Source organism: Lepisma saccharinum, chromosome 1 (assembly GCF_977018435.1).
Source record: "Lepisma saccharinum chromosome 1, izLepSacc3.1, whole genome shotgun sequence".
NCBI classification, from domain to species: domain Eukaryota; kingdom Metazoa; phylum Arthropoda; class Insecta; order Zygentoma; family Lepismatidae; genus Lepisma; species Lepisma saccharinum.
In genome coordinates this window covers 149,845,847-149,856,640 of record NC_139229.1, presented here as the reverse complement: position 1 = coordinate 149,856,640, position 10,794 = coordinate 149,845,847, and positions in this window count along the sequence as shown.

The following is a 10,794-nucleotide window of genomic DNA, read 5'->3' as shown; positions in this document are numbered from 1 at the left end:
AAAAACGTCCCTGGCAGTGATAAAAATAATTTTCTTTAGCCGGGGATAAAAATGTGTTGTGGGCAGTGGCTGCTGGTGGTCTAGAAGAAGTGTTCTATCACCCCTTTCAAATACTGAGACGCTTTCCTCCCGTCGGTTGTTATCGTCGCCGTACTCTAGCTTAACATCACTAAAAATGTGTATATAAAACATCTGCCGCCTTACCAATGAAATTCCAATCCTGAAAAATAAAATCGTTAAACTGCACTCCTCTGAATATACCATAACTTCACACGTTTCGAATTACTGGCAGCCTTAATAACAAACAAAGCCAATATGAAACATAACCTCAACAATTGTGTCAAATTTTAACTACGGCTGCTCGACGATTTTTACGCACGAAAAAAGGAGAGTGGATTATATATTTTGTAAAAAAAAAATTAGTGCATAATCATCACATTATACATGTTGGTGTTTAGTACTACTTCAGTGTAAAATTAGCTTTTACACAATTCCACCCTAGTGGGCTTTATCAACAACAAAAAACCTGTTATTTTGCAGTCTTGATTTCACGATTTAAAATTCTCTCCCCGTAGTGTTGACATAAAACTCCCCAAAATTAGTTAAGGATCTAAGTGACCGTGTGGCCCAACGGATAGTCTCGCATGGAACGCGTGAGTGAGCAGACGTCGTGCGCGCTGCTCCTGCATAAGCGGTTACTCTCCATTCGCGTGGCAACTTTTGTGTCCTGTTGAATAGAACCAGTTCGTAGAATGGTGATTCGACGAATTAATACTTTGAAATTAAACTTTCGAAATGTTGCAACTAGACCTTCGACCTTAGACTTACATCGTTGGATTAACGACACGTTGCAGCTAACGCCAGAACAAGTAGTGAGTATAGAAATTGATTTGTATCATAAGTGTGTGTTCCTGAAATTAACTTCGCGCGTGCTTGGTGAACGGTTGATACAGAACTCAAATGGCTGTGTTCAATATCGCGACGATACCGATGAATATAGTGTTGACATGACGTGGGCAGATATGGATTATGTGACGGTCCGGATACACGTTGTACCCGAGGAACTCAAAGATGACGACGTACGTTCAGTTTTGAGCCAATATGGCAAAATTATCGACAAAATTCTGGACGAAGTGTACACGGGAGAACATATTTATAAAGTTCGAACGGGACGAAAAATCTTGAAAATGTCATTACGTCACCCGATTCCCTCGTATGTTACAATATGTGGACAACGGTTCTGGGTGACGTATCTTGGTCAGGAACGCACCTGTGCTATCTGCGATTTGGGGGGACACGTGGCTGGGAAGTGCCCCCAACGACGTCCTGTTGGGCCTGTGAAGAATCCCACCCTGTATGCTAATGTCGCCAGATTTGGGCCCAATCAGATCGATGCCACCGAACCAGTGATGTCGGCAACCTTTACGAACCTATCTGCGCAGTACACTGAGACCGACGCTAATAACTTGGATCGCGCTTCGACATCGAACTCCCCCCCAAAACAGACAGAACAGCTACCAGCTGAACCCCTGAGTGAGTCCGTCGACGCAAGTGCAATGGAGGTGATAACGGAGGAGTCGACAGACCAGAACCAGAATGCAGAAGACACCCCAGTATTGGAACCAGTGAACATGGATCTTGAGCAGCATGGCGACACGTCGGTCGATTCGTCCGACGGCACGCCGGAGCCAAATCAAGGGATATCCACCCCCGAGATGATGGATTCTGCATTGAAGATGGAAGGTGCGAACAATGAGATGCCTACGTCCATAGATGTCGGAACTTTGAAGTCCTCACAGGCCAAGGAAGCGGAATGGCAACTTCAGCGCCGTCGCCAAGACACCTTTGAGCATCGCCAGAAGAAACGCAGTACGTCGAGATCGCCGACCGCGTCGAAGCGACCTCACCCTAAACGAAATAAGGCAAGGAAACCGGCAGTAAATACGACAGTGGACACAGGTACCGGTGATAGTACGGAGAATAATAACTAACTTTGACAAAGTATATAGATAGTAGTAATGGTAGTAGTGTCTGTTCTATGGTGTTTATTTTTAATATCTGTAACCAATAACTTAAGTTCTGACAACTCAAGCGAGTGTTATAAAACATTCATTCAAAGCAAGCATATGGAACAGGAAATAATTTACCACGTGGCTACAATAAATATCAACAAACTTTCATCTGAACTTAAACGAAAAGCTCTCATAGATTATATACGTTCTTATAATTTAGATATCGTTTGTATTCAAGAACTAGGTATAGAAAATCTTGATATTGGTTTTGATTATGTAGTATATAATAATAGTAATCATAATTCAACGGGAACGGCAATTATAGTTAGAAATAGTATTACAGTATCAAATGTACTATACCATCCATCAGGTAGACTAATTTGTGTAAATGTGGGTGACGTGTGGATATGCAATATTTATGCACCGTCTGGCAGTGACGTACGAAAAGAGAGAGAGGAATTTTTCAATACTCAAGTAGCTACAGCCCTAGGCGGAAATAGACAACATATATTGTGCACGGGAGACTTTAACTGTACGTTAAGGCGAGAGGATCAAACCCCTGGGTTTAATACTTCACCAAGTTTAAAAACGTTAGTGTCCGGGTTTGACCTAATAGATGTGTGGCAAAGAAAACATCCTAGCGAAAAAGGATATACATACATTAGAACAAATACGGCTAGTAGACTAGATAGGTTTTATGTAACAAAAGAACTGTTCTCGCATTCAACAAAAATAGAGGTACGTCCAAACTGTTTCAGTGATCATTTAGGTGTTCATTTAGATATAGCTTTAAATATCCCACACGTTCGGAAAGGAAGAGGTTATTGGCGATTAAACCTCCAACTACTTCAAGATGAAACCTTTTGTAAGGAATTTGAGGAACAATGGGGAAAATGGGAAGCCATGAGTCATAGACAGACGGACTTCATACAATGGTGGGACTCCTATCTAAAACCCTCAATTAAATACTTTTGCATGCAATACAGTAAAGAAAAAATGGCGGATTTTTATAAGAAGTATAACTTTTACCATGCAGTTCTGAGAGAATTAGCAAACAAACTCAGAACAGATCAAACGGTTCTGAGTGAATATAAGAAAATACAAGCGGTCGTTCTGAGAATGTACAACCAAAAAATGCAGGGATATAATTATCGAAGCAAATTAGTAATGTTCGATCCCAAAGAACAACCTTCGCTGGCGCAGGTCCTAGGAGAAAGACGCAGAGAACAGCGGAAGTTGATAACAGAGATCGACGATGAAGAAGGAGTAAAACTTACAAATACGAAAGACATTCAAAGACATTTAGTAGATTACTTTTCCAATAAATTCAGTGACACAAGTGCTGATAAGGAACAAGATTTTTCCGTTATCGAAAACTATATACCAAGTGTAACAGACGAAGAAAGGGAGTTTCTTCAACAGCCTTTTACAAGAGAGGAAGTGGAACTAGCTGTAATGGCCGGCAAACGCAATCGCGCTGGAGGCATCGATGGCTTACCTATTGAATTATTCCAAACGTTGTGGCCAGTGGTACAGACCATGCTGACGCGATGGGTAAATGAAGTTTTCCGACAACAGCGCATGGGACAAACGAGCCTGTTAGGAGTGATGGTACTCGTGCCGAAACCAGGACGACTCATCTCGGCAAAGAATTTTCGCCCGATAACACTCTTGTGTGTGGACTATAAAATATACACACGACTAATCACAAAACGACTGCAACAATTGGCGGAGAAATTAATAGGACCACAACAATTCATCTTTCGAGCGCATGGTGCAATTTTTGAACTGTTAAATACATTAAGAGACGTTGTGGCACTTCAACAACAGAAAGTTGGATCAAAAGCAGCAATCCTGGCTTTGGACTTTGCAAATGCGTTCGACACAATCAAGCACGATTATTTTTTTACGTTGTTAAGAAAAGTAGGATTAGGAGAAAAAATTGTATCAGCTATTCAGTTACTTTACACAAATGCAAGAGTACGCCTTAATGTTAACGGGACACTGTCAACGTCCTTCCCACTGAAACGATCATTAAGACAAGGGTGTCCATTATCACTCTTTGCATTTGGCTTAGCAATTGCACCCATTGTACGGTGGATGCAAGAACAGGTGCGGGGAGTGGAAGTCTACAGAAAATCGTTTAGAATATTCGCGTATGCAGATGATGTAACTGTTCTGATAAATGATGACAACGACTTGCAGAAGTTGCAGGCTATCTTAAAAACAACGCAAGAATTAACAGGGTTAAAAGTCAACGATAAAAAATCCAAAATCTTGCAGCTAGGAAAAAACCCAAGAAACTGCTATCAAGATTCACCTTATGATATTGCGAATGAAGTGACAATCTTGGGGGTAGTGTTTTGTTCAACGATACAAGAAATGAAAAATAGAACATATAGTGTGGTGATATCAAAACTAAGACATGCAGTGTTTTGCGATAAGCGAAGGAATATATCCATAATCTCTAGAGTGACTTATAGCAACGTGTTTCTTCTTTCAAAAGTATGGTATGTTGCTCAAGTATTACCACTCCCACCAGCAAGTGCAGCAGAAATACGACGGCTGGTCACACAGTTTATATGGCAATCCCATGTACTTAGAGTGGCATATACCACTTTGTGTTTACCATTAAGAACAGGTGGACTAAATCTAATGAATATTGAAATACAAGCACAGGCTCTCCTTAATCATAGAAATATTCAACTAGCGCTAAAAGATACGCCGAACTTGACCGGATATATACTCCATGCCTACTTAAGAGACATCGAACTTACAGCACCTGTATTACTGCCAAAATTTGACAGTGATACAAGTTACTTCCGATCAACGGCATTAGAATTTGTGTATCTTTTGATAACTAGTCCACAAATACAGACTGAAGCAATTACAGTGCAATTATTGTATCGTCAACAGTGCGACAGGCTCAAGGTCAAACCCAGAATAGTGAACCAGCAACCTAATATTAACTGGTCGAATGTATGGCGCAACTTAACAGCAAAACATATTCCAGCCCCCGTGCGCTCGATATGGTACTTGGTGATTCATGATACAATATTAACTAAAGAAAGAGCATATCGGATGAATCTAGAGGCAGAACCTAATTGCATAAATTGTGATCAAATAGATACCCTCAGACATAGATTAACAACTTGTACTAAAATAACAGACAATTGGAAATTCCTCTGCCGCTGTCTCGGCAGTATATGTAGGAAACCTCCAGCATATTTTACAGTGGAACATCTCCTCTTCCCAGATTTTATGCTTTTCCCGTTAAGAAAATTGCAAGCAATACAGTGGCTATTAGCACACTACATCTATTATGCCTGTACACCAAAAGACATCATGTGTAAACAAACATTGTGCGAATACTTTCAATCAGTTTATTTACAAATTGAGGCCGATGCCTGTACATATTTATATGCAAACTATTTAAGAAATGTATTACTTATAGGAATGTAAAACATGGAAAGTTAGGTAAATATGTAAGAAAAAAATAGAGGTATTTATGCAATATTGTGGATTGTAAACAAAAAACTGATGTAACTCTGTAATTGTTTGTGGAATAAAAAAAAAAAAAAAAAAAAAAAAACGGATAAGGCGTCGGACTTCGAATCCGAAGATTGCAGGTTCGAATCCTGTCACGGTCGATAGTTTTTCTTCGACGCCTTACGCACCTTGCTTTGCATTTTGATCGGCCAGTTAGAGTAAGATGATGCTCAAGCTGAAGCTTATCTTCTTCTACATATATATATATATATATAAATGGATGTATGTATGTATACCCTATATGTTTGTTCCGGCATAACTCTCGAACGCCTGGAGCAATTTCAAAAAAACTTGGAACACATATGACCTACAATCTGGAAAGAAATACTGTGGGGGTAAGACACCCCAAGGGGTGGGGATGGAAAGGGGTGACATGTAAAAATAATCGAAAACGACCGATATTAGTGTGGAATCCATAGCTTTCGGGGTCGCTAAGATGAATAGTGACACTCCCAATGCTCTTCAATGTATTTATTCTTGCTCCTGGAGGTGAAACTAAAAATGTTTTTTATAATCAAGTTTTGACTTAAATTAATATTATAGTGAATTTATAAAAGATTTTTCTTTATAATCTGTATACTGTACTTATACTTTTAAGTACCTGTAAATAAAATTATTTACATTTTACAGTATATTTAGAATTCATTTTTTTCCTGTCTAATAGAAGATAGGGATAAATAAACACCCGGGCAACGCCGGGTAATCAGCTGATATATATATATATAGGCTATAACTAAAAATACCAAAAAAATAAGTGACCGTCTTGGGTTCAAATTTCAGTTAAGACGTGTACAGTGTCTCTCAAAAGTTTTAGGACAACGACATTTTAAACTAGGCAACCCAATTTACACAAGCAGTTGGTGGGTTGCGTGCAGAGTTAGGCTCAATTTCAGGGTTGCCACATGCACAATAGATATTTATAAAATACGCGAAAGAAATATAAACAATTATTATTGTATAAAATTATTAAAAATATCACTATTATATCGCAAAGGACAAAATTCTTTCTGAAAGAAAAAAATAGGTTTTCTAGTATTTCATCGCTGATGAGTCTACAGTAAGGAAAAGAGGTGAGAGGAAACGAAGGAGATGAGAAAGAGAAAACGAAAGAAGAAGAGGAAAAGTAGAGGAGAGAAGAAAGAGAGGATAGACGAGAAGAGGAGATGTAGTGAGGAGAATGGAAAAAGATTCGAGGAGAGATGAGGAAAAAAGAACAAAGAAGAGAAAAGAGGAGGAAAGCGAGAGGAGAGGAGAGGAGGGGAGAGGAGGAGACGAGAAGAGGGAAGTGGAGAGTAGAGTAAAGGAGAGAAAAAGAGAAGAACGAAAAAAGAGAGTGCAGTGGAGTCGGAAATCTAAGACAGGAAAGGAGATAAGAGGAGTGGAGAAGAGTGGGATGGAGATAAGATGCGAGAAAAGTAGGGAAGGCGATATGAGATAAAAGCAGAACAGAAAGAGGGGAGAGAAGAAGGAGAAGGAACTGGAGAGAAGAGGTAGTTGCAGAAAATATCGTCTGAGCGTCAAGAATGGATGCATTGGTCAAATTATCGACATGAAACATTCAATAACATTTTGAAATATATTGGAGAATATATTAGATCGGTGCGAAATGCCTTTTGGCTGAGTTCAGAGCAAATTAAAATCTTCCATGTAAGATCTTTGATTTTACCTGCGATTACACCACTAAAGAAATGAACGTAATTTTTAATATTTATAAGAATTATTCAATTTTTCTCTACTTCTCGGTTCGTTGAAATTGAGATTTTGTAATTCAATATTTCCCCTCCCCCCATCGTGAATTCCAAACTGAATCATTCCGTTTCACACGGCGTGGACAATGAACACAATGGGATATGTCTAAAACTTACGAAAATTTTCTGCCAATGGAAGGGTTTGAACCTACGACCATCAGATTGACAAACCTGAACGGTAGCCACTACCCTACAAGCTTTCGTTCCTTAAACCAGGTAGAAGAACCGCTACACCACGCCTTTACCTTCGAATGAAACAACAATTTTTTTTAAGTATTCTGTCCCTTTAATATTGTAAATGTCGTTTGGTATACGTGTAGTTGAACTTTGACTTTAATTTTGATTTGCTTTCTTGTAGTATAACCGATATCTTCGAGAAATAATTTTCGAAGTGATTAAAGCGAGAATATTGGTAGTTGTGAAAATGCCAGTTATTTCTTCTAACTTATTATTGTGATTAGACATTACTAATGGAAAATATCTAGAGGCTTGAACATTACAGGACGATGTTCTTTTCCTGTGATACTGTAACAGACAAGATGCTTGTTTACTGATGCAAGTCTTGTGTCCAGAACAGTCTTATGAAATGTATTTGCTGTTGCGTAAGGTAACACGAAATAATTACACCGCGTGCGAACTACCAAATCTGTGCAACGTTATACGTAAACAGGCGGAAAATTTTATTCATAAAATCATGTCACATTTGACAGTATTAGTCAAGAGAGACTCGTGGGACACTGTGTTAAGGTGCTGGACTAAATCCTTCTAATTTTTCTTCCTCAAAGAACAACAATTTCTAAGGAAGAGCAACAGTGATGATATTTCTTATTTCTTTTAAATGCTTACACTTTCCTTTAATTGGGTTAAAAATAAATAAGAATATTGCTTGTATTTCTGTCATTGACGTAGACCAGAGAGAGAGACAGACAGACAGATATTACAAAATAGTTCAAATAGTGCGAGCGCCATTAAAAAGTCATGATAATTCTATGTTGCGTACTTAGAATTATTCATACAATAAAGAACATGTCTAATTATGAGTTAACAAAAAAACAATAATAAAGAGACATTTTCGCATCACGATTGCAGTTCGAAAAAGTCGAGACAGGGATTGAAAGTAACGCACTGTCCTGACTAAATCGGTGAATCGGACGTCTGCTAGCCTTGCATCAATGATTATAAAACTAAAACCACCCAATATTGCAGCTTGAAGACTTTTGCGCAAGAAACAGATTCATTTATGCAAGAGCAAAATTGAAATTTTTACACATTTCAAAAATCGACGATGTTATTTTCGTATTTATTTATTTATAGGTTCACATTTAAATATTTTAGGGTTCGAGGGGGTAGCATGGCCCACATGGCCACTCCCCTGGGTACTGACCTTACGTAGACAGTGGAAGAGAAATTTTGGAGAACCTTTCTATTAAATTTAGTATTTACATTCACCTTATGCTCAGATAGATTAAACCGTTTATTGACAATCGTGAACTTTTCGTTTAACAGATATTATTTGGTTTTAGACGACGGGAGAACATTGGTCGAATTTCCTTTCTTGCTCTTTTGAGATAATACTTCTACAATAGCAATCGCGTTCGGAAACCGTGAAAAAAATGACTTGGTTTTCAAAGGCAGACAAGCTTAGTAGTCTAGCTTGCTCGCGATCAAAGTGACTCACTCACGCTCTTCAAGGCCGCTTCTTATCGCAAAACACTGTCCGTCGATGCACAGTGTCTGCACCCAGCACGTTACAAGTGACCAGAGTCGAATTTTAAAGAGAATCTGAAGAATGGTAGATTTCATCAGAGGCGGCTAGATAGGCACCAGCTCAACATGCAATAGTTTAAGTGATAATTCCTGACAAACAAAAAACCGTATTGAATAATTATTGGGATAGTAATACGTGTATCCGCTCCTTTTTAACAATGTAAGCTCGAAGACAATCTGTATTCCATTTATTTATATTGGCAACTTGGTCAACCGGAGGTTATTTTATCGCCTTCGATGATCGAATTGTCTGATCGATTATTTTTTGTTTACCCAGGAACATGCCCCATAGGAGATTTCCGAGACCGGGTTACGCTACTCACTCGTAGCTCCCCAATTTCTTCACGATGGTGGGTTTCTACCGGTCCCATACACAGGCCGAGAACCTAGAGCGTGAGCGTAGGCGGACTCGAATCCATGCCGTCCTGCAGTCGGAGTCCAAAGCACAGCTCCTTTGACCGCACGGGCACGGAGGAGGACTTTTCTTATCTTACCTTTGGCTAATCGCGACGATGAGGATGAATTATGAATAGAAAAATAAAGAAGGTCACGCACAAAGTAGAGGACGATTTTCAACCTCTTGGGATGACGAGTTCAAGCCCTAAATATGAGGATTTCAACCTTAGACGACCTCAATTTCAAAATTATAAACAAAATGCCTACTTACACTAAACTTCTCATCAAGGCCAAAATAGTTTGTAACTGTGAAACTACCCCTGAATACAAATTGACATTTTTTTCCATGTAAGTAAGAATTCAATGTGTGGCATACAGACATAGATGATACCTTTTGAGAAACAATTGACTGTACTTTGTCCCAGCATCTCTGGAGCAAAGCCACGCATAGCGGAAGAGAAGTGGGGAGAGGGGATCGAGTGGACAGAGCGAATCAGTGCACGCTGCTGGGAAGACTGGTAACTGCAGTGGTTTTCCTTCCTCCACGCAATCCCATTCCTCTCACGTGTTCATCGCTGCTCAGATACTTTTTTTTCGTTCACCTGCTCCAGAGATAAGTGGGACAGAGTGTAGTTCGCATATATGTAGCAAGTAAAGAAACTTCTCCCAAAATGAAAATTCCACGTAGTTTTAAAACGTTTGTTTAAGCAATGAATGACTGGAAATGGATCACACATAATTCCCTTGCCAAAATCTAGTGGTCGAAAATTAATTTCAAGACATTTCATATCTATTCACCATATTCCAAGTTATAAGGAACTATTTCGTAGATGTTCATGAAACCGTTATAAAATTACAAATAAAATATATTCACAAGCTTAGATATACTAATACGAAGAAAGAAATTCAGAGTTAAATTTCAAATGCATGTGTATAAAGTAATTCTAGAAGTACAGAGCTATATCTGAGTATTTAACTTCTTTTTTGCAGATAACGTTACAATATTGAGGCGACAGAATAATTAGGAACTGTAGCTCCAAGAAAACAAAGAGCGTAGTGTATTGGTTAGAGTTCTTGAAAGCATTGCGGTCCCACGTTCGATCCTCCATACTAGATGTTCCTTAAAAAAGAATCCCTTCCATTAAACAAGAGCATGGTAACATTATTTGTAATAGCAGTATATAGTCGCTACATTGTTCTGCATATGCAATTTATAAAAAAAAAATAAACAAATAAATGAATTGACACACGTTCAACGGGATATTTTTATATATAAGATCGTGAATTATGATACTCTAACGATAATTGTGTACTGCTTCAAA